Source organism: Sus scrofa, chromosome 11 (genome assembly GCF_054392235.1).
Source record: "Sus scrofa isolate SSC_HxYL_T2T_F1_AM1 chromosome 11, Sscrofa_HxYL_maternal_Yorkshire_Landrace_v2.0, whole genome shotgun sequence".
NCBI classification, from domain to species: Eukaryota; Metazoa; Chordata; class Mammalia; order Artiodactyla; family Suidae; genus Sus; species Sus scrofa.
In genome coordinates, this window is record NC_139393.1 from 75,429,721 (window position 1) to 75,451,195 (window position 21,475).

The following is a 21,475-nucleotide window of genomic DNA, read 5'->3' on the forward strand; positions in this document are numbered from 1 at the left end:
GCCAGCGTAGATTGCGGATGCAGCTCGGATCTGGCGTTGCTGTGGCTGTGGTGTAGGCCTGCGGCTGCAGCTCCAGTTGGACCCCTAGCCTGGGAACTTAAATATGCCACAGGTGTGGCCCTTAAAAAAAAAAAAGGAAAGAAAAGTGTGTGTATTCTGATTTTATTGGTGTTCTGTGAATGTCAGTAGGTCACGTTGGTTGATATATTTTTAATCTTCTGTAACCCTACTGGTTTTCTGTCCACCTGTTCTGTTAGTTACAGAGCAAGAAATGTTGAGTACTTGAACTCTAATTGTGAATGTGTCTATTTCTTCTTTTTGATTATCTTCAACTTCAGCTTTCTGTAGTCTCCTTAATTTTTTTTAATTACTCAGTGAATTTTATTGCATTTATAGTTGTACAACAATCATCACAACCAAATTTTATAGCATTTCTATCCCAATCCCTCAGTGCATCCCCCCACCCCCAAACCTGTCTCCTTTGGAAACCATAAGTTTTTCAAAGTCTGTGAGTGAGAATCAGTTCTGCAAAGAAGTTCATTGTGACCTTTGTTTAGATTTCACATGTCAGTGATAGCATTTGATGTTGGTGTCTCATTGTCTGACTGACTTCACTTAGCATGATAATTCCTAGGTCCATCCATGTTGCTGCAAATGCTGTCATTTTTTTCCTTTTAATGGCTGAGTAATATTCCATTGTGTATATGTACCACATCTTTATCCATTTCTCTGTCAATGGACATTTAGGTTGTTTCCATGTCTTGGCTACTGTATATAGTGCTGCAGTGAACATTGGAGTACCTGTGTCTTTTCACCTCATAGTTTTCTCTGGATAGATAGATCCCCAGGAGTGGGATTGCTGAATCAACTGACCTCCTTAATTCTTAATGGAGTACTTTGTTCACAAGTGTTTTCAAAGTTAGCCTTTGTGTGGCAAAGCTTTGAGTCCTTGTATACATGAAGGTATTTTTTCACTTGCTGTCACATTTAAATAATTTGGATGGATAAAAATTCTAGGTTGAAATTCTCTTTCTTCAACATTTTAATAGTATTTCTGTACTACCCTATTGAATTCCCTGTGTCTTTTGAGAAATCTGAGGTTGGCCTTGTTCCTTTGTCATTTGTTTATAACAAAAGTTTGGAAGTTTTTAGAATATCCTCTTGTCTTTCTTAAATACCACCATAATGTGTCTATGTATAAGTTATCTTTAATGTTTCTGAGTCTGATTTCATATTTTTAATATTTTGTTTCTTACATCAGTATAATACATATTTTAACTTGGGGTTAATCTGGTCTCAGCATTCTGCTTTCATTAATAATATTGCTTAGCTTGTGTTTCTCTTTCATTGTGGTTTATTCTGAGGCTGTCTTGTCATTTTGGCCTCTGTACTCATGTTCCACTAAGGCCACTGAACCTCTTTGGCAATGTCAGAGCAGCTGGGGGTGCGTGAGCCCCCCAGGAGAGAGAGCCCACAGTCACCATAGAGCCTGTTTGCTGACATTCCATCAGACGTGCAGTCTAGTTGTGGATTCACCTTCAAACTCTCTGAAATAAACAGTGCTGAGAAGAAGTAGTTTTTACATGGAAATGTGTATGGGGCGGGGGTGGGTGGGGGCATGGAGGAAGAAATAGCTGAGGGAGTGCTGTCACCAGAACTGCCGAGTTGACAGGTTGCCCGGAGATCTGCTCATTCCTCCTTTGTGGCCGTTTGTGATGAGGTGCTTTGAGGCAGTTCTGCTTTCATCTCTTTTGGTTGTCCACCTGGTGGCCACTGTCCATCAGGGAACTCCCACGTTTCTCTTCTTGAATTTTTCCTGATTTATTTTTATCATTTCTCTTCCATTTTCTTGGTTCTCTCTTTCTGAAAAATCCTACCGTCTGGGTGTTCAGCCTCTTGGACAGGACTACTTTAATCTTTTTTTCCTTCTCTTTTCTTTCTTTTCGTATTTTTACTCTCCTTGCCAGGGGACATCTTGAACTCTGTCTTCCTATTGTAATTATTATTTTAAAATAAACGTTTACTGAAGTACAACGTGTACATGGAAAAGTGTCCATATCTAAGTCTGGAGCTCCTGGAATTTTTACGGAGTGACCCCCTTTTAAACACTGTCCAGATGAAGGAACAGAGCGTCACTTCATCCTAAAAGACCCACTTGTGCTGCCTCCCAGGCATGCTTCCTCCCCAGAGTCTGTCCTGACTTGAACCCTGGTGTAGTTTTGTCTGGCTTTGACCTCTATGTAAATGCAGATGGGGACTTCTGTCTCTGGTGTCATTCTCTCAACATCATGTTTACATTGCTGCCCGTGGCGGTGGTTCCCGCTTTATTTATCATCGTGTGGTGTCTCGTGTGAATTGCTACTGTTGATGGACATTGGGCTGGTTTCTGGTTTGGGATGGTTGTCAGGACTGTTGCCGTGAACATCCTTGAACTTGTCTTTTGTGAGGTGGACGTCTGCGTTTCTGTTGGGTGTACCTGGGAGCTGAAAGCTGAGTCGGAAGGTGTACGTACCTTTGGCCAGTTTTCCTGTGGGTCAGGAATCTGGGAGCAGCTTAGCCGGGTGGCCCTGGCCCTGAGTCTCTCGTGGGGTTGCAGTCAGAATGGTCACCTGAAGGCCTGCCTTGCCTGGAAGACCCTCTCCCCAAACTTCCCAGTCACAGGGCTGTCAGCAGGAAGCCTCTGCTCCCCCGCACGAAGCTGCCTGCCCCCAGCGCGGCCGGTCCAAGACCTAGCAGCTCTTTTCATTTTAGTCCTTCTAGTGGATGGGCAGGGACAGATGAGTGGGCTTGTACTTTGTATTTCCTTGACGGCTAATGACATTAGGTACCTTTTCCTCTCTTGAGTTCCTTTTAAATATGTGTGCTGTCTTAGTTTCAGTTTCCAGGAGTTCCTTCGTATTTTCTGAGTGTCTGTTCTCGCGGGCGCCCTGTCTGGGTCTCATGGCTGCAGTCTTTTTCTCCTCTCGTGAGGTTAAGGATAACCCTCCACCCCACCTCAAGGTTTTCATTTGCCTGCACGATGTCTGTTTCTTCTGAGTTCCTTTTTTCCCTCCTTGTTTTCTGCTTTTGATGTTAGGGGCTTTCCTTAAGCGCCTTTGAGCCTTTGGCTGTTTATATGTAACAGGCCCAGTTTTTGAAAAAGCTGGTTGAGGAAATGGCTTGGGTGCCAAGGCCCGAATGCCCCTCACAGGCTTCATGGTAGAGTCCCCTCCCTGGGCTGTTCTCAGTGAACCCCCAGGATCAGGATCTAAAACATACGCCCCCTTCTTCCCTCAGGAACTGTCGCATTCCCCAGGGCCTGTTCTCCAGTCTGCAGCCTGGGCTGTAGGTCTGGGAGTCTGCACATTTAGTATGTAAACTTTGAGTTCTAGTCTTGCATTTGCATGCTTGGCCATGCAAAGGAGTCCCCCAGTCCAGGCCCCTCCTGTTGCCTTTTCTAGATAATTACCGCCCCCTCCCCGCCAGAGAGTCAGCAGGTGGGCAGAGGGCTGGGAGGGGTCAGTGCTCCCACCCACCTCCCACCTCTCAGCAGATCTGGGAAAATGTGGAGCTGCTAATCCTGCCGCCCTTAGGAAGCTCCAGGGTTACTCCGTTTGTGTCTCAGATTTGACCATTGCTGGTTTAGCATTTCCTTTTCTCAGGTTTTCAGGTTAGTTATCACTCTACTCATGTTTTCCAGCTGGAAAAAATTTTAAGGTCGTTAACTCTTTGTGGGTTTATGCCTTTAAAAAAATCTTTTAATGCCATTCTTATGAGGCTTTAGGAGAGAAACAGGGAGGGAAGTACGTGTGCTAAATCCACCTTCTTTAACTGGCAATGTTGTGGTTTTTAAAGTGTGTGTGTTTTAAGAACACTTAAAATAGTGAAATCAAATGATTTTTTTCTCCATCTGTTATTATATCAGGTTACCTCTATAAGCGTTCGGAAATCTCAGTAAAGTCGTTGTGTGTATATCATCCTCCAACAGTGTTCTTTTACACAAAGTGAGATAGACTTTGTAATCACAGTTCTATTTTGTCTTAACTTCCATGAGCCTATTTCCTGGACTTTGAGCGCTGCAGTCAGTTTTATCTCATCCCAGCCCCTCACCCAGTCCCGGCAACTGTGAGCCATGATCTCTTCAGGGCTGCTCCTCTGTTTCTTTGCAGGCTGTGTTTTAGGTACCTGCATTCTACTCCCTGCGATCTGCTGGAGAGCTGGTGATGAAAGGAGCCGGCGACAGCGCGTGTGTGTACACGCACATGCACACACACACTCTGTCTTAGGATCTGTCTACTGGAATTTATTGTTCTTCGAATTTCTGCAGATACACAGCTACCAACAGGATAAATTTCCTGCCGGTCTTATCATAAAGGGACCTTCCTGTTGTTCTTGATGATCAGATTCTATTTTTGACATGGATCTGATCCTGCCTCTTGGCATTGCAAAGGGTAAAACTTTCTAGAACTGGGTACAATTGATTCAAGAGGCTAAGAAACAAGTATTATGGTACCGCCGTAGTTATTTGGTGGATTAACTTGGTTATTTAGACCTATATTAAAGAATCAATCATAGATATTTAATGTAATTCTTAATGTTTTGCTCTAAATGAAACTCATTTGGGGAGTTCCCGTCGTGGCGCAGTGGTTAACGAATCCGACTAGGAACCATGAGGTTGCAGGTTCGGTCCCTGCCCTTGCTCAGTGGGTTAACGATCCGGCGTTGCCGTGAGCTGTGGTGTAGGTTGCAGACGTGGCTCGGATCCTGCGTTGCCGTGGCTCTGGCGTAGGCCGGTGGCTACAGCTCCGATTCGACCCCTAGCCTGGGAACCTCCATATGCCGCGGGAGTGGCCCAAGAAATAGCAACAACAACAACAACAAAAGACAAAAAGACAAAAAAAAAAAAAAAAGAAAGAAACTCGTTTGGGCTGCAGTGTTAACTGCAGTCACAGAATTGGTACCAAGAGATAGTTTTAACTTTTAATCTTAACAGTGCTAAGGGGTTGGGTTCTCTCGCAGTGAGGGCCAATTGGATAGTGGCAGCACACCTATAATCATCTGTGGTCATCTTGAATATCAACCGTTGGGATATTTTAAGGGAAGTGGGTATTGTGGGCAAAGTTAACAATAAGTGACAGTTAGCTTTCTAAATTACTTGTCCTTCTGGTTTGAACTCGGGCTAAATATTTAACACACAAATAATCTCCATAGCTTGAATAATGATTAATATCTTTATGTTAGAAGTGATACCTCTCAAAGATAGAGCCAGTAGGGCCTCCAGATTTGAAGTCATCACATTAATGTGTTTAGATTAATATATGAGTTGAATGAATAGATATTTAAAATATCGTATCTCCTTTGAGTCGTACTTTATTTATTTATTTTTTGGCCACACACACAGCATGTCAAAATTCCCAGGCTGGGGATTGAACCTGCACCACAGTTGCAACCTGCACCACAGCTGCAGTAATGCCAGATCCTTAACCTGCTGTTCCATCCTTAACATGGAAACCTCTTTAATTCCTATTTTCAAAAGTACTTTTTGAAATTGGTATGACTGTATCTGTTTTATTGGTAGAAAACTGATTCCCGGGGAGACTAAAAAATCTGCTTAGAGGCACATAAGTCCATTGGAATTTTGACCTAGATTACTCCACTCTGAAAACAGAATGCCTCCCAGTCAAAATGAAGCAATGGAAGTTGACAGGTTCTGGTTTGTCATGTTTATCAGTCTGCAGAGGATTATGTTTCTGTGTATTGGTCACAGCAAAGGTTTAGACTTTCTTTCCTTAATGAGTCACTCTTTAAAAAGTCTATTGTTGCATAGGTAAAGCCTTTGGATCTTGAGCTCTGTTGCCTGCCCCCATGCCCCACTCCTTTTTTGGGGGGTGGGGGGAGTGTACTTGCAGCATACACAAGTTCCCAGACCAGGGGTCAAATTGGAACCACAGCTGCCAGCCTACACCACAGCCACAGCCATGCCAGATCCAAACCATGTCTGCGACTTACACCACAGCTCATGGCAACTCCAGATCCTTTAACCCACTGGGTGGGACCAGGGATCCAACTCGAATCCTTCTGTATAGCAGTTGGGTTCATTTCCACTGAGCCACAATGGGAACTCCTCAGAATTTTTTTAGAATGAGAGGTGAGAGTCCCAACTCAGAGGCTTCAGAAAGAGCTTAAAGGTCACTTCTCAAAGCTCTCTTTGACCACCTCCACCCTCAGATCAGGTTGCAGTCTCTTGTGATGTGCTTTCTTAGCATTCCTCGTAACACCTGTCCCCACAGAGATTAAATAATTGTGTGGTAAACAGTCGAGTATCTGTCTCCTCCATCAGCATGTAAGCTCTATGCAAGCAGGGGTCATGCCAACCTTACCTGCTGACCGTGCCTCAGTTCACAGAGTGGCTCCCATGTAGCGGGCACTGTGTTCGCTGGGTGGTTGGATAGATGAGTGAGTGATGGTGGGTGGGCGGGTGGGTGGAGTAAGTAAGTGAATGAAAAGTCATTGGTCTTTGGATTTCCTTTCACGTTTGGACTGCTTGGACTGCTGCAGTTGCCTCCCAGCTGTTCTCCCTGTCGCCAACTCAGAGCTGTCATTTGCAGTCCCCACCCCCCCCATGATTTTACATCCAAAGGAGATCCTGCCTTCATTCCTTTACACCCTCGTAAACCTGTCCCTTCCTGGTGCAGTTCTAAGAAGTTTACCTTGTTGGTGAGGCACCTCAGAGCTGCCTTCCTACCGACCTCTCCAGCCTCGTCTGCTCCCACTCCCCTGTGTGCTCGCCACACCAGCGAAACGGCGTTATTTACTACTGCCTGTCACTCCTGTGTCCTTTCACATCTCTGAATTTATTTACGTATTTCTCTGTGCCTCCGTTTGTTAATCAGTCAGACGGTTGTGACTGCAGCATCCTTCCTCCCCTTTGCTCGGCAGAATTCTGCGTGTCCTTCAGGGCTGACCTTGGCTGTCCCCACTCCATCGACCCTCCCCAGCCCGACGTAGCCACTCCGTCCTTTTGTGCTCACGGCTGACTTTCCGCTTATGAGTTACAGAGCACGTTTTCTGCTCAGTTTTGTAATTCTTTACCTGACTGACTCTTCTCTCAGCTTAGTGCCTGTAGGAACAAAAGCTTATTCCCTTTTATTAAAGCTCCCTCAGCGTGGAGCCTCTGGGAGACACCGTGGCAAGTGAGAGAATGTTCTTGAATACTGGAGAGATCTGGCTGTGACTGAAGCTGTGATCTGCCACACGCAGGTTACTTTGACTTTTCTTTTGTACTAATGCCTTTTCCTTCCCCCCCCCCCCTTCTCTCTCTCTCTCTCTCTCTCTCTTTCGTTCACTTTTTAGGGCTGCACCTGCAGCATTTGGAGGGTCCCAGGCTAGGGGTTGAATGTGAGCTGCAGCCACAGGCCTGCACCACCGCCACAGCAGTGCGGGATCTGAGCCATGGCTGTGACCTACACCACAGCTCGCAGCAGCGCCAGGTCCTTAACCCACTGAGCGAGGTCAGAGATTGAACCCGCATCCTCATGGATCCTAGTCAGGTGCATTACCACTGAGGCACCACGAGAACGCCACCTTTCCTTTCTTTTCTTTGCCTTTTTTTGTGTGTCTGGTAAGTCACCTCACATCTGTTAGAAGAAAAATGTAAACACTGAATTTCAGGTTTGAGTTCAGTGATGTATTTACAGGATCGAATGGTTACAGGTTTATAAAGCAATTTTTAGGGTCTTACCTAGAGAAAAACATAATCCATTTATTCTTACATTCTCAGAATACCTCTTTTCTTCACTGGAAAGTTCTCAGACTTCCCACCAGTTTAGTGTCTGGGTGTCTAGTGCTGTGTGTGTGACGTCACCCATCAGGAATCACACACCAAGCACGTCCCAGGTGCTCCACTTACACACTGATGTCACTTTAATCCTCTCTGCAGTGGGAACTCGTCTTTGAGGAAGCAGCCCCAGAAATCTCGAGCACCATTTTCTGTAAAGTGGTAAAAGGAAAATCATGATGATGTTAGAAGGTACGTAAGGAGAGGAAGTGGCTTCTGTTGCTTCACTAGACGATGCATGTGACATTGTCTGAGGGATGATTCGGTTGCTAGTCGCTGTAATCAGAGTATCAGTGACAGTGAGGCCCAGTGTCTCCAAAGTGGCATAAATAGCAAGTCCTTGCCCTTGGTTAATTGTGAAAGGAGACTCGGGTTTTTCATCCACAGGGATTTTAGTGACAGTTTCAGTGGCCAGAGCATTTTTCCAGGGAACAGAGTTAATGTATCCTGTTTGAAAGAATCTGTAAGCTCTCAGCACAGGGCTTGCAAAGGCACCACAGGATCGGTGATTTTATATTTGAATGTGAAGGGCAGTGATACATTGACCTAAACCAGTTTTCTCAGCATCCACTGGCACTTTTAGCTGCATAGTTCTTTGCTGTGGGGGCTGTCCTGTGCCTCATAGGATGTTGAGAAACACCCCTGGCCTCTGCCCACACCCCTGGCCTCTGCCCAGGGGAATGCCTGTAGCACCCATCCCCTCAGTCATGACAGCTAAACATGTCTCCATATATTTCCAGATGACGTCGGGGACACAAAATCACCCCTGATGGAGGGCCACTGAGCGAAACTCAGCTTTTGCAGAGCTTGTCGTTTATGTTTTGACGTCCCATAACATGCCTAGTGCTTGGGTGCTAAATAGAACCTTGAAAAGAGTTAGCCCACACCCTTGAGGAGCCAGTGGCCTGTGAAGCTTGTTGAGACCTTTTGGCTAGGTAGAATATTTCTAGTAGTTGACTCAAATAGCTTTTGGTTGAGGTTATTAGTAAAACTTTGTTTCAAAGAAGTTCAACATCTGTTTTCATTTCTGCTTTTGTAAGTTGCTTTGCTACTCAATTCCTTTATTTTAGCCATCTTCCTCTTAGGACTTAAAATATTTCAATATATGTCAAATTTTCCAGCTCAATAGGAAATATATTTTATTCAAATAGAAATGAAAATGTCAATAACTTTAAATTAGGATGGGATGGTGAAAAGTTTAATGTTGTTAAATCAGGCTGGATGACAGCAGAGTAGACAGCAGTGAAGGGAACTCGAAGACGGGTTTTCTTCAAGATTCACTTCCTGTTCTTGTTTATCATTGGAAAGTTGCACCTTTTGAAAGATTTTAGATTCACATCATTGTATTATTCTAAGAAAAAAATTTCAGAATGCTAACCACGTTTTGGTAACCATAGCAAAATGTGATCTAGCACACCAAGATAATCTTAGGCTAGAAATTTTTGGTATGTGGTATGTATTGGGTTCTGAAGTATCTAATTTGCTTTTATTATCTGAGGTCAAAGGAAAAAAGCCTTTCTCGGTTACAAGATACAGGCATACCTGTTAGTTGAAGTAATAGAATCAAGTCTGACTTATTTAGCAGAAGGGGGATTTATTCTTAAAGTACTTCAGAGACTGCTTGAGAGGGTATAGAACCAGCCTTGGATGCAACAAAACCGTAATTGACACTCGGACTTATCCCTTTCCCTAAACTGATAATTATTTGCTTAATATTTTATGTTGGCTTATAGGACGAAAATTTCCTGAAGGCTTCTTGGTCTATATTGTTTTCAGCTCTCAGCCTTGTACCTGGCTCATAGTAGGCCCTCAATAAGTATTTTTTTGTCTGTGTCACCGTGGCTGTGATGCAGGCTGCAGACGCAGCTCCGATTCAGCCCCTAGCCCAGGAACTTACATATGCCGGCAGGTTTGGCCATTAAAAAAGAAAAGAAAGAAAGAAAAAAGAAATATTTTTTGTATAAATAAGTTACTAGACAAAGGATATATTCCTTAATATCAGCAACAACATGGAGAAAAAGCACAGAGTAACATTATGAAATGTTAAGATTAGACATTCCCTTGGGAGATTTAAAAAAAAAAAATCAGAATTTATTCTTTTTCTTTGGTGCTCTTGACAAACGTATGGAATGCCTGTTGTGAACCATGGAGCCCCATTTTACATATGTTCCTGATTTAAATGAACATCCACAGCAGTCTTGCAAGAGTAGACACTGATACTGTTGTGTCCTTCACGAGAAAGCGAAGGTTCTGAGAATTGATTGAGTCTCTGGGGTCATGGCTATTGAAGCGGCAGAGCCTAGACTGAAGTTCATGCCTGTCTGACACAAGTTTTCTCTTTGTGCAACGCAGCCATAATGCTATTTTCTTTTTTTTAGGTAAAACCTCCAGTTAATGGTCACCTGTTCACTCTGTTAGGAAGTATTTTGAATGTATACACTCATCCAGCTGAGGCTTCCTATATGGATTTTCAGCTATAGTGTTGCAAATGTTTATGAAAGTAAATGTTAGTCTCTAAAGACAGTTTATGATTACATTCAAATTTTGCTGCTAAAATGAGAAGTACAGAAATAATCCCCCATGAAATGGTATCTGAATAAAGCACTAACTACACAGTATTCCAGTTATTTAGCTTGTTAATTTTCATTTTAATGTAATAAGACAGAAAAAACTGTGCTGTTTCTCCTCAGAGACTCCTAGTGCTGCCACTGTGTTTTATACTTGGTTAAAAAAACTTTGAAGTAATTCAGGCTATAGAAAAGTTACAAGAATAGAACCAAAACCCAGATGCCCTAATTAACATTTTTTACATTTCACTTTTTAATTTTCTCTCTATGTACATAGGATATTTTTCTGAATCATTTGAGGGAAAGTTGTGGGTGTAATGCCCCTTTACCCCCGAATACATCAGTATGTATTACTTTATTCAAATTTGGCAGTTGTCCAAATAACACCCTATTTTATAGCAAAAAAGAAAAAGTCTGGTCCATGGGATAACTCAGAATTATATCTTGTGGAGTTCCCATCGTGGCTCAGCAGAAACAAATCTGACTGGCATCCCTGAGGACACAGTTTTGATCCCTGGTTTCGCTCAGTGGGTTAAGGATCCGGCGTTGCCGTGAGCTGTGGTGTAGGTCACAGACAAGGCTCAGTTCTTGCGTTACTGTGACTGCGGTGTAGGCCGGTGGCTACAGCTCCAATTGACCCCTAGCCTGGGAACCTCCATATGCCAAGGGTCCAGCCCTAAAAAAAAAAAAAAAAAGAATTATATCTATGTGCCTATACTCTTTAATCTGCAACGGTCCTCATTCTGTCTTTGTCCTTTTTTTTTCTATTTTTTTTTTATTACTCAAATGAATTTATCACATCTGTAGTTGTATAATGATCATAACAATCTGATTTCACAGGATTTCCATCCCACAGCCCAGGCACATCCCCCCACCCCTCAAACTGTCTCCTCCGGAGACCATGAGTTTTTCAATGTCTGTGAGTCAAAATCTGTTCTGCAAAGAAGTTCCGTCTGTCCTTTTTTCAGATTCCACATGTCAGTGAAAGCATTGGATGTTGGTGTCTCATTGTATGGCTGACTTCACTTAGCGTGATAGTTTCTGGGTCCATCCATGTTGCTAAAAATGCCAGTATTTTGTTCCTTTTAATGGCTGAGTAATATTCCATTGTGTATATGTACCACATCTTCTGGATCCACTCCTCTGCCGATGGACGTTTAGGTTGTTTCCATGTCTTGGCTATTGAAAAAAGTGCTGCAATGAACATTGGAGTACGTGTGTCCTTGTGAGTCATGGTTTTCTATGGATAGATGCCCAGGAGTGGGATTGCTGGATCAAATGGTAGTTCTATTTTGAGTTTTCTGCAGAATCTCCATACTGCTTTCCACAATGGTTGCACCAGTTTACAGTCCCACCAACAGTGTATTAGTGTTCCTTTTTCTCCACACCCTCTCCAGCACTTATTGTTGGTAGACTTTTGGATGATGGCCATTCTGGCTGGTGTTAGGTGGTACCTCACAGTGGTTTTGATTTGCATTTCTCTAATAATGAGTGACGTTGAACATCTTTTCATGTGTTTCTTGGCCATCCGTATGTCTTCTTTGGAGAATCATCTGTTTAGATCTTCTGCCCATTTTTTGATGGGGTTCTTTGTTTTTTTTGGTATGGAGCTGCAGAAGTTGTTTATAAATTTTGGAGATTAATCCCTTGTCAGTCAATTCACTTGCAAAGATTTTCTCCCATTCTGTGGGTTGTCTTTTTGTGTTGTTTAGGGTTTCCTTTGCTGTGCAGAAACTTTGAAGTTTGATTAGGTCCCATTTGTTTATTTTTGTTTTGTTGTCAATACTCCGATAGGTGGATCTGAGAAGATGTTGCTGTGGTTTATGTCAGAGAGTGTTTGGCTGTCTTTGTCTTTTGTGATTTAACATGAAGAGTATTAAGCTAATCACTTTCTAGTGCAACAAAATACAAGTTTTTGAAGGAAGCATTAGATGAAAATAATTTGTACTTGTTTCTCTAGGTATAACCTGTTAAAGCTTTTTTTTTTTTTTTTTCTTTTCTTTTTTGGCTGCCCCATGGCATATGGAATTCCTGGGCCAGGAATCAGATCTGAGCCACAGTTGTGATCTACGCTGCAGCTGCACTTACTACACTGTGCCAAGCCAGGTGTCGAACCTGTGTCCCAGTGCTCCAGAGATACCGCCAGTCCTATTGCACCACAGTGGGAACTCTCTGTTAAAGCTTTTTATTATGAAAAATTTCAATCGCAGAAGCAGAATAATAAAATGAGCCTTACTACCCAGAATTCATAATCAGTATTTTTGCCACGCTTACTTATTCTTATCCTATTCTTCTAAAAATGAAACATTTTTAAGCATTTTGCAACAATTTCTGGACCTTGATTACATATGAATTCCGTATTTAAGTGAAGTCAAAAGTAATAACTTTTGGAGTTCCCATCGTGGTGCAGTGGAAACGAATCCGCTAGGAACCATGAGGTTGTGGGTTCAATCCCTGGCCTCACTCAGTGGGTTAAGGATCCAGCGTTGCTGTGGCTCTGGCATAGGCCAACAGCTACAGCTCTGATTAGATCGTTAGCCTGGGAACCTCCATATGCCGCAGGTGCAGCCCTAAAAAGCAAAAAAAAAAAAAAAAAAAAAAGGTAATGACTTTTGCTCATATAAACATACTTCTTTAACCCAACAAAATTATTTAAAATTCCTTAATATTACATAATACCAAAATTATATTCAAATTTCTCCCATATTCCATTTTTCCTCTTCAGAAAAGCCCTCTATATCTGGTTTTACATTTGGCTATGATACCTCTTAAATTTCTCCCTCTTTTTTAGACACTCCATCCTCCCTTTTGGTATTGCAATATTTTGTATGCTAGGATGAATATGCTTGGACTGGCTTGCTCATTGTCTGCTCAGGTCCTCCTCATGTATCTCCACGTAAAACAGAAGTTGGAAAGCTGCACGCTGTCATTCTTCAACTCTTGCATCCAGAGTTCTGGATATGATTTAGGTTCTGACACTCGGAAGAACTTGAATGGAGCTTGAGATCAGTGCAAGCTAAGGCAGCAGCACATGAGGAGGCCATTTGGCCAGTCCATTTCTACAGACCCAGCAGGGCCCTGAGCTGACAGTTCAGACAGCTTCCCGATTCCTTGATTCTGCTGAAATGATGTGAAGACTTCCTGGTTCCCAGTGCCCTGAATGTGCCAGAGGACGCAGCTTTCATGGTCGATCAGTCCTTATATATTGTTCCCGGAGGCACAGCCTGGGTCTGCTCTTCTGGACCTTTGAGAATTTTATAAGCACCTAGCTCTGTGTACTCCTTCCCTGCCCCAAACAGCTCAAGGGGGTTCTGTTACGTGGCAGTGAACCTTGGCTGGCAGAACTGGTCATCTGAAGAATGTAACTTTTATCTTTGACTTCAGATGTGTTTCTAGGGAGCAGCATACCTGAATTGGAACCTTTTAGATTTGAACTGGGTCATGGATTGAGGGAAAGGAAGCAGCTGTCTGTGTTAGATCAGCTTACTCATGGAGCATTAAGCCTGTGCGTGTATGTGTCTATGAAACCCTGACAGTCTTTTTATGCCGATTTCTGGAATAACCTCTTCTTGGCTGGTGACTTTGTCACCAAAAGCCATCTCCTACTAGGACTTCTTGTAGGTCAGTTGAGGTGGCCCTCCTCGTGCCTCCACCTGCCTCTCCTTTTCAGTCCCTTCTGAATCCATCCCTTGATTTCTGCTTCCACCTCTGATGTAACAGCAGGATGGGAAATGTGTTAGAGACCACACTTACCAATCGTTTTAATTTATTACAGAAAATTGCAAACATACATGAGTGCAGAGAGAAGTGTGTAACGAACACCACATACCCATCACCCTTTTAGCATTTTGTTGAACCTGCAAACTTCAAGTCATTCGACAACTGGCTCTCTAATGGGACACTTTCTCTTTCTTTTTCATTTTGCCACTTGCTTCCTAAATTCTTCACGGCCAAGACCTATACTATCCCTCCGCCTTGCCCTGCCTTTAATTGACCGACCTCTCCATGCGTCTCTCCTCCCGGGGTCGGTCTCTCCTCTCAGGGTCCCCCTCCCTGGGTCTCTGGGGACCTGAGTGTATGAGTTCAGACCCCATTGAAGGCTCTGTCTCAGCTAGAGCCCTTACCAGATTGTTGGGACTCAAAACTAGGACTTCTTTGAATTATATGATAGACCAGTAGTATAGTTCACTTTGAATTTTTTAAACCCCAATACAGGCAGTAACCCCATGTATTTTCACTATGTGTTTACAAAAAAGCTGATGCTTCAGTATAGGACTTAAGGGGAAAACTATGGAACTCAGGCAACAAGAACACATCAAAATGCTACTTTTTTGTAGAGTAGGATTAAAACTTTTTGTAGCCTCTGTATAGTTTCATTCTGACACACATTTTTCTTCTCAAAACCTGCATGGGAAAAGTCATTCTTACAAGATGTGGAAACCAGAAATAAACGTTCTCACACTCTGAGAAAACTGTGAAAGCCAATCAAAAATTATCTGAGTGCTTGGACCCATTGTGGTGGGTACCACGTGAGACAAGGTGGTGCGGTTCCTGCCTAAGAGTGGCTTGCAGTTCCCTGGAGGAGACAGGACCTCTGAAGAGCCCAGCGCTGTCAACAGTGAGCAGCAATGTCGTACACGTGCAAATAAAGAAAAGGGGAGGGCGTAACCGTTTGGAAGCAAGATAAACTGTTGAAAAATAAAAGAAAATTGTGTATTTTCCCACGTACACGACCCTCTCACACAGTTTCTTCTCTGACAACTCCTGTGTTGCAGAGCTTTCTCTAAGTTTGGATACATGTTATCAGGGAAAAGTTAAATAAATGTAGTCGTCTGTTGCTTCTTTGTATGTGGAACAAGAGGGGAGGCTGGCGGCAGTCCTAGTCCATTCTCAATAGAAAACTTTCTTTTCGGAAAAGAAATCTTGACTAATTTAAATGTCATTCCAGTTTCCAACCTAATACATTTTCCAGGATTAACAGTTCAGTACCAAACATACCGTAGTCGTTGATTGCTGTCTAATCTATCATCCTTGAATGGTGCTAGTCCTATAGTATCCTCAGCTAATATTTGGTGATCTGTAGTCGACATATTTTTTGAGCGTTATCTACATGGAAGGTGCTGTGCTCAGAGACGCCCGGAGTCGCAGTCAGTCAGTCTCTGCCCAGTGGCGCTTATGTTTCAGTTGAGGGGTGTAAGAGTGATGCACATGAAATAAGAGACCCAAGGCCGTGTGATGATTGGCACAGAGCATACCTATTATCTAGCACTGTTATTTCACTGCTAAGACCACTGCAATCTAGAAAAGGCTGAAAGACTGGACAGAGGCTGACATAGCCAACATGTAGTCAAACCAGAACCAGGCCACAGGTTTCCAGGCCAGTGTTTTTGGTTTTTTTCCCCTCTTCCTTTGTTGCAAGATAATATTTGTCTAAAGTGAAAACTATGTGGCATAGGCTGTAAAAAGCAAAATAAGCTGAGGAAAGGGAAGCCGGGTGGCTTTGAGTAGTCAAAGGAGAATGAGAGGGAGAGGCGCCATTGGAACGGGAGAGGCAGGGGTCAGTGGCAGAGGCAGAATGACCCCACCGCGAGAAGCAAATGTCTGTTATGTTCATGGCTCAGATGAAACCCACTAGACTGTCTTGAAAGGTGCCTATTGGGCAGTGGAGGGAAATGAGGTTGCAGGGGCTTGAAAGTGTGGGAGAGGAACTTGGACTTCACGTGGTAGACGGTGGGGAACTGCTCTCAGTCCGGGAGCGTGAAATGACAGAATGAAAGTGGGATTAAGGAAGATGGTTTGTTTCCTGGGAGAACTGCACAGTGCGTGCATTTCTCTTATCTCACACTCAGGGTATTGGTCAGTTTCATTCTAAATAGATTAAACCCTGATTTAATCAGAAGGCTGGCAAGTGTTGTAGTCACAAATTGACCCTGAAATCTGAGTGGCTGAATACGTAGACACATTCTTTGTGTGTGCTGCTTGGCCACCACAGGTGGATGGGGCTGGAGGTGGGGAATTCTCCATTTACTCATTCAAGGACCCAGGCTGACACAGATCCCACCATCGAGAGCCTCGCAGGTCACTGTGGCGGGAGAGACTCACAGTAGGGAGTATTCCTCCCTGCAACCCAAAGCTCTAGCCTGGAAGTATCACTTTTGTCCCCAACCCATTGGCTAGGAGTAGTCACGTGTGTCCCCAGAGGGAAGTTGAGGCTATTCAGTGATCAGTAAAGTGTCTCTTCCAAAGTTCTCTAAGGACCTGGGACACATAATTCTTCTTGTTTAAGAGAGATAACATAGTGATTCAGAGTCACGGGAGTTCCCCGTAGTGGCTCAGCAGAAACAAATCTGACAAATATTCATGAGGATGCGGGTTCGATTCCTGCCCTTGCTCAGTGAGTTGAGGATCCGGTGTTGCCATGAGCTGTGGTGTAGGTTGCAGACACGGCTCGTGTCTTGTGTTGCTGTGGCTGTGGTGTAGGCTGGCAGCTACAGCTCCGACTCAGCCCCTAGCCTGGGAACCTCCATATGCCTCAGGTATGGCCCTAAAAAGCCAAAGAAAAAAGGGGGGGGGGTAACAGACCCTGGAGCAGGACTGCCAGAGTCTAGAGCCTGTCTCCCTCCACTTATTAGCTGTGTGACTTTGGGGAAGTTACTTTACTTCTCTGGGGCATAATTTCTCATCTGTAGAAACCATGATAGTAATAGGACAAGCCTCACAGAATTATTTCAAGGCTTGAATATGCATAAAGTGCGTAGAGCATTATGCCATGTAATTGTTAGCAGTTACTTATCATTGCTGTTGTTAGCATTAATCTGCTGGCTTCCACTTTAGCGTCCGAAAGGAAGGCTCAAGTTTCTGACTCCGGTTGAGGGGACCAGTGAGAAAGAAGTGGTAGTAGTTCAGGTGTGCGATGCCAGCCAGTCTGGACCAGGATGATGATGTTGTGCAAAAAGAAAAGATGGCAAGACTGCGTGCAAGAGGAGAAACCAAGCAGGGCTCGGGGCCAAAAGCGGTGGAGGAGAGTGGTGGTCAGGTGTGGGCGACTGAGAGAATGGAGTTTGGGTTTGCAGAGAAATGACACGGCCCCAGCAGGGAAGGAAGAGGAGCTGAAATTCTGAGACGGTGATGGGAGGTGTCCGAGGCACAGGCCGCCTCCGCAAGGGGAGGAGTGGAGCCATCTCTTGGTGAGCATATTTCTGTAAGCGGGGACGTGCTCTTACCAAGAGTCAGGCTGCAGGCACCGGGGTCGGAGGGTTTGGATTGAATTCCTGCGCCGCCTCTCCACATGGCCTGGCACTCCAGTGTCCTCTTGGGCGAAATGGAAGTAATAGTTATACCCACCTCTTCAGTTGGTTAGGATTAAGTGAGAACGTGCCTGTCAGGTGGGGGGAAAGGTGGCATGTAGTAAATGTCCATACTTGTTCCTTCTTAGCAAATTGAGCTTTTAGTTGAATAGAGATTTGAGGATTATCTTTTAAGTGATCAGCTCTTCCGAGTTTAATGTAAAACAAACTTCCAGTGGCAGTGGCTCCCACGCGCGTATTTAGTCCTCCCTGGATGTAGGAGGGTGGGCCGGGTTGTCACCCGATTAGCTTTTCATTTTGTCATCCTTACCTGAATAGTCAATGAGCAAATGTTTTTAGCTTTTCAAAGAATAGCAAATTACAGTGGGCTAAGAATGACCCAAATAGACCATTTGAAAGGCTAATTTAAGATCAATGCTTCCTCTTTTAAAATTGCCCGGTACTTTTTACTGGTTGGTGGGAGTCACTGCCCCTGCCTCTTGAAATGTGAAATTGGTTTCAAGCAGAACATGTTTCTCAGTCTAGATTTAAATTGGCTTCTTGGGTGATTCATTCTGCTCTTTAACATGTCGAGTTTAAATTGAGTCCTGTAGGGTCCCTGCTTTCAGTTACACAATTACATATTCTCCAGCATATATCATTAAGCATTTAGAGTGTTTCTGTTCATTTCACTGAGAAATGAAGAACTTGCAGATATTTCAGTAGGGCTTTAGTATTTTGTTGGTAACATTACAAAACAGTGCTGTTCAATTAGATGGATGGTTGAGAGCTTTCTGCGGTCCAGGCGCAGTACCAGGTGCTGGGTATATAACCTCCAACATCCTCATTCTCATGAACTCCCAGCCCAGCTGAGTTCAGAATCTACCTGCTGTTGCTTTTTTGTCCTATTTAAGGGTTAGCTGGTCTACCTATAATGAAACAAGCCTTCTAATACCTTTTTCAGGGTCTGTGTTACTCAGTTGTCTTTCTCATGGCTCGGATGTAAAGTTAGGGTTATGTTCCTGATGCTGCCTCTAATTTGCCAGGTGCTTTTTCTGAATTTAGGTTTCTTATTAAAGTGTGGGTGATACAGTTTGCTCATCCTATTTCACAGGATTGTGAAAAGGAAGACATTATATAATGCATGGATTATTTTGTGGATTATTGCACTTTTTATACATGCCTGATGTAATTTTTTTTTTTTTTTTTCTCTTTAGGCTGCACCTGCACCATATCGAAGTTCCCAGGCTAGGGGTGGAATTGGAGCTACAGCTGCTGGCCTACACCACAGCCACAGCAACACCGGGTCTGAGCTGCGTTTGCAACCTACAGTGAAGCTCACGGCAACTCCAGATCCTTAACCCACTGAGCCAAGCCAGGGATGGAACCTGAGTCCTCAGGGATACTAGTCAGATTTGTTTCCGCTGAGCCACAACGGGGACTCCTAGTCTATACTCTTTATTCTAGATTATCACTGAAGAGTCTGTTTCTATACTAATTCAAACTAAATAGCTTTGAGAGTTTTTTAAATTAACCAAATGATCCTTTTAGGAATAAAAATAAAATTATGAAAGACTTAAATATGGTTAGCTGACATTTAACTGTCAGCTTTCCTATATGAGTTTTTCTAGCTCCCTATTATCATAGTGATTAATAATGTATCTTCTGATGGATTTAGAAAGTAATTGTAGGTTGTGATTTTCAAATAATGTATTATATGTAAGGCCACCTCCTTTTTTCTCTAACAGAATACAAAAATTATACAGCATTGTCCCTATTCTCCAAGTTTACCTACTCCTGAGGGAGATGCACGGGAAATAAACCTAAAGCCAACCACTAATACAGAACAATGGGAGGGTGCCCTACGGCCATGTGTGACCAGCTGACTTTACGAATGAAATAGGCAATAAGGGCCTTTGGAAGGAGGGTGAAGAACTGAGTTTGACTAGAGCACAGACCCTTTTTTAAGACATTAGTTGAAGGTAGGTTTAAAGTTTTACCTTTTTTGACAGTATGGCTACTGATAATTGGGTAAAATCCTTTATATGAACTTGCGATACAATGGAAGGAGGAGGCAGAAAACTAATCAGAAAAAAGCATGTGTTATTCCTTTGTCAGGTGTCATAGATATTTACTTTCTTGTTTGAAGGGTCTTCAAACGAGTGAACACAGTGAGGACTCTCTCATCTGCTCAGAAACAGCGTGATGTCTCACACACACCGAGTCAGTGCTGGAACATACTCATAAAACTAATGTGCCATAGATATGCTCTGAAATTCAGGAAGCTTTGTTTCTGGATTTCCTTTAGTAACTTTCACAATGGTTTCTCTTTTGCGATAACTCAAATGACTACATAAGTGTCACTCTGCATAATTTTTTTTTAATTAAATTTTTTTTTTTTTTAATTTTAGGGCTGTACCCCCAGCATAGGGAGGTTCCCAGGCTAGGGGTCAAATCACAGCTACTGCTGCCAGCCTGCATCACAGCCACAGCAACACCAGATCATTAACCCACGGAGCAAGGCCAGGGCTCAAACCCGCATCCTCATGGATACTTAGTCAGGCTTGTTTCCACTGAGCCACAACGGGAACTCCAAAATTTAGTGTTTTGCCATTTATTTTCTCCTTCACTTAGGAAGGTTTATAGATGGGGTGAAGGGAAGGCCCTAAGTTCCTAACTTCCGTCCATGTGGTCTCATCTGTCTCCATAAGGTGTTACAAAGACCAGTGCCTACTTTTGACAATGGCTTTAAGTTCAAGTAGCTGTCTTTGAAATTAACAACATACAGATCTGAAAGCACTCAGTAAATTGTGTTGAATCCACCATTAAGATTAATTTTCTTGGAGTTCCCATCGTGGCTCAGCGGAAACGAATCCGATGAGGAACCATGAGGTTGTGGGTTTGATCCCTGGCCTCACTCAGTAGGTTAAGGATCTGGCGTTGCCGTGAGCTGTTGTGTAGGTTGCAGACACGGCTCGGATCTGGCGTTGCTGTGGCTGTGGTGTAGGCCAGCAGCTGTAGCTCCAATTTGACCCTTAGCCTGGGAACTTCCATATGCCACGGGTGCAGGCCTAAAAAGCAAAAAAGAAAAAAAATTTTTTTTAGTTTAAAAAATATTAATTTTCTTACAGGGTAAAAGTTGAAAATGAGTAAGATAAGAAATAGTTATAGGATCAGAAACCTAATAAAAATGTTAATTATAACTCATGATACATTTTATTTCATTATGTTCCATTATCAAAATTGGTATCATTGTCAACATTGATACTATATTGGGGTAATTTGGGGATTCAGTAAAACAAATTCGAGCTGACAGATGGGTGATTATACTTGCAGAGGTTATATAAGGTATTTATCTGAGCAAATTATAATATTATAAAGAATCCTGGGGTTTCTGAAGTTTATGAGTTTGCACGGTACTCCCTGTCTGTCTTAGGCAGGCAGCAACTATACCCCCGCTGCTCATCCTCCCTGTCCTTTCTGGTGACCCAAACCATTGACGTATAGATATTGCCAACCTCTGAATAAAGAAGAAACAATACCCTAGGGACCCCAGAAAAGACAAGCTTATTTGTATTTTTTATTCTCAAGAGAAGTTTAGCAGGTGGACTCTCCTTCCACATGAAGCCCTTGTCATATTCTTGAGCCATGGCCCTTAAATGCTGTGCTGGCTGTTTGGGAAGAGTTCAGTGCTTTCATCGCCTTTGTCACATCATCATATAACGTTGCTACCCAGATCTGTCTACTCCCACTTACAATCTCCCTGAAACTTCTGCTGAGAGTTGACAGCATTGAAAGACATACTC

The 21,475-nt window shown here is 43.3% G+C and overlaps 1 protein-coding gene across 5 annotated transcripts in view; it reads left to right on the top strand.

The window, feature by feature from the left end:
- Positions 1-21,475, top strand: part of UBAC2 (UBA domain containing 2) — a 175,930-nt gene that overhangs the window by 66,678 nt on the left and 87,777 nt on the right. The gene's annotated exons all lie outside the window — the stretch shown is intronic.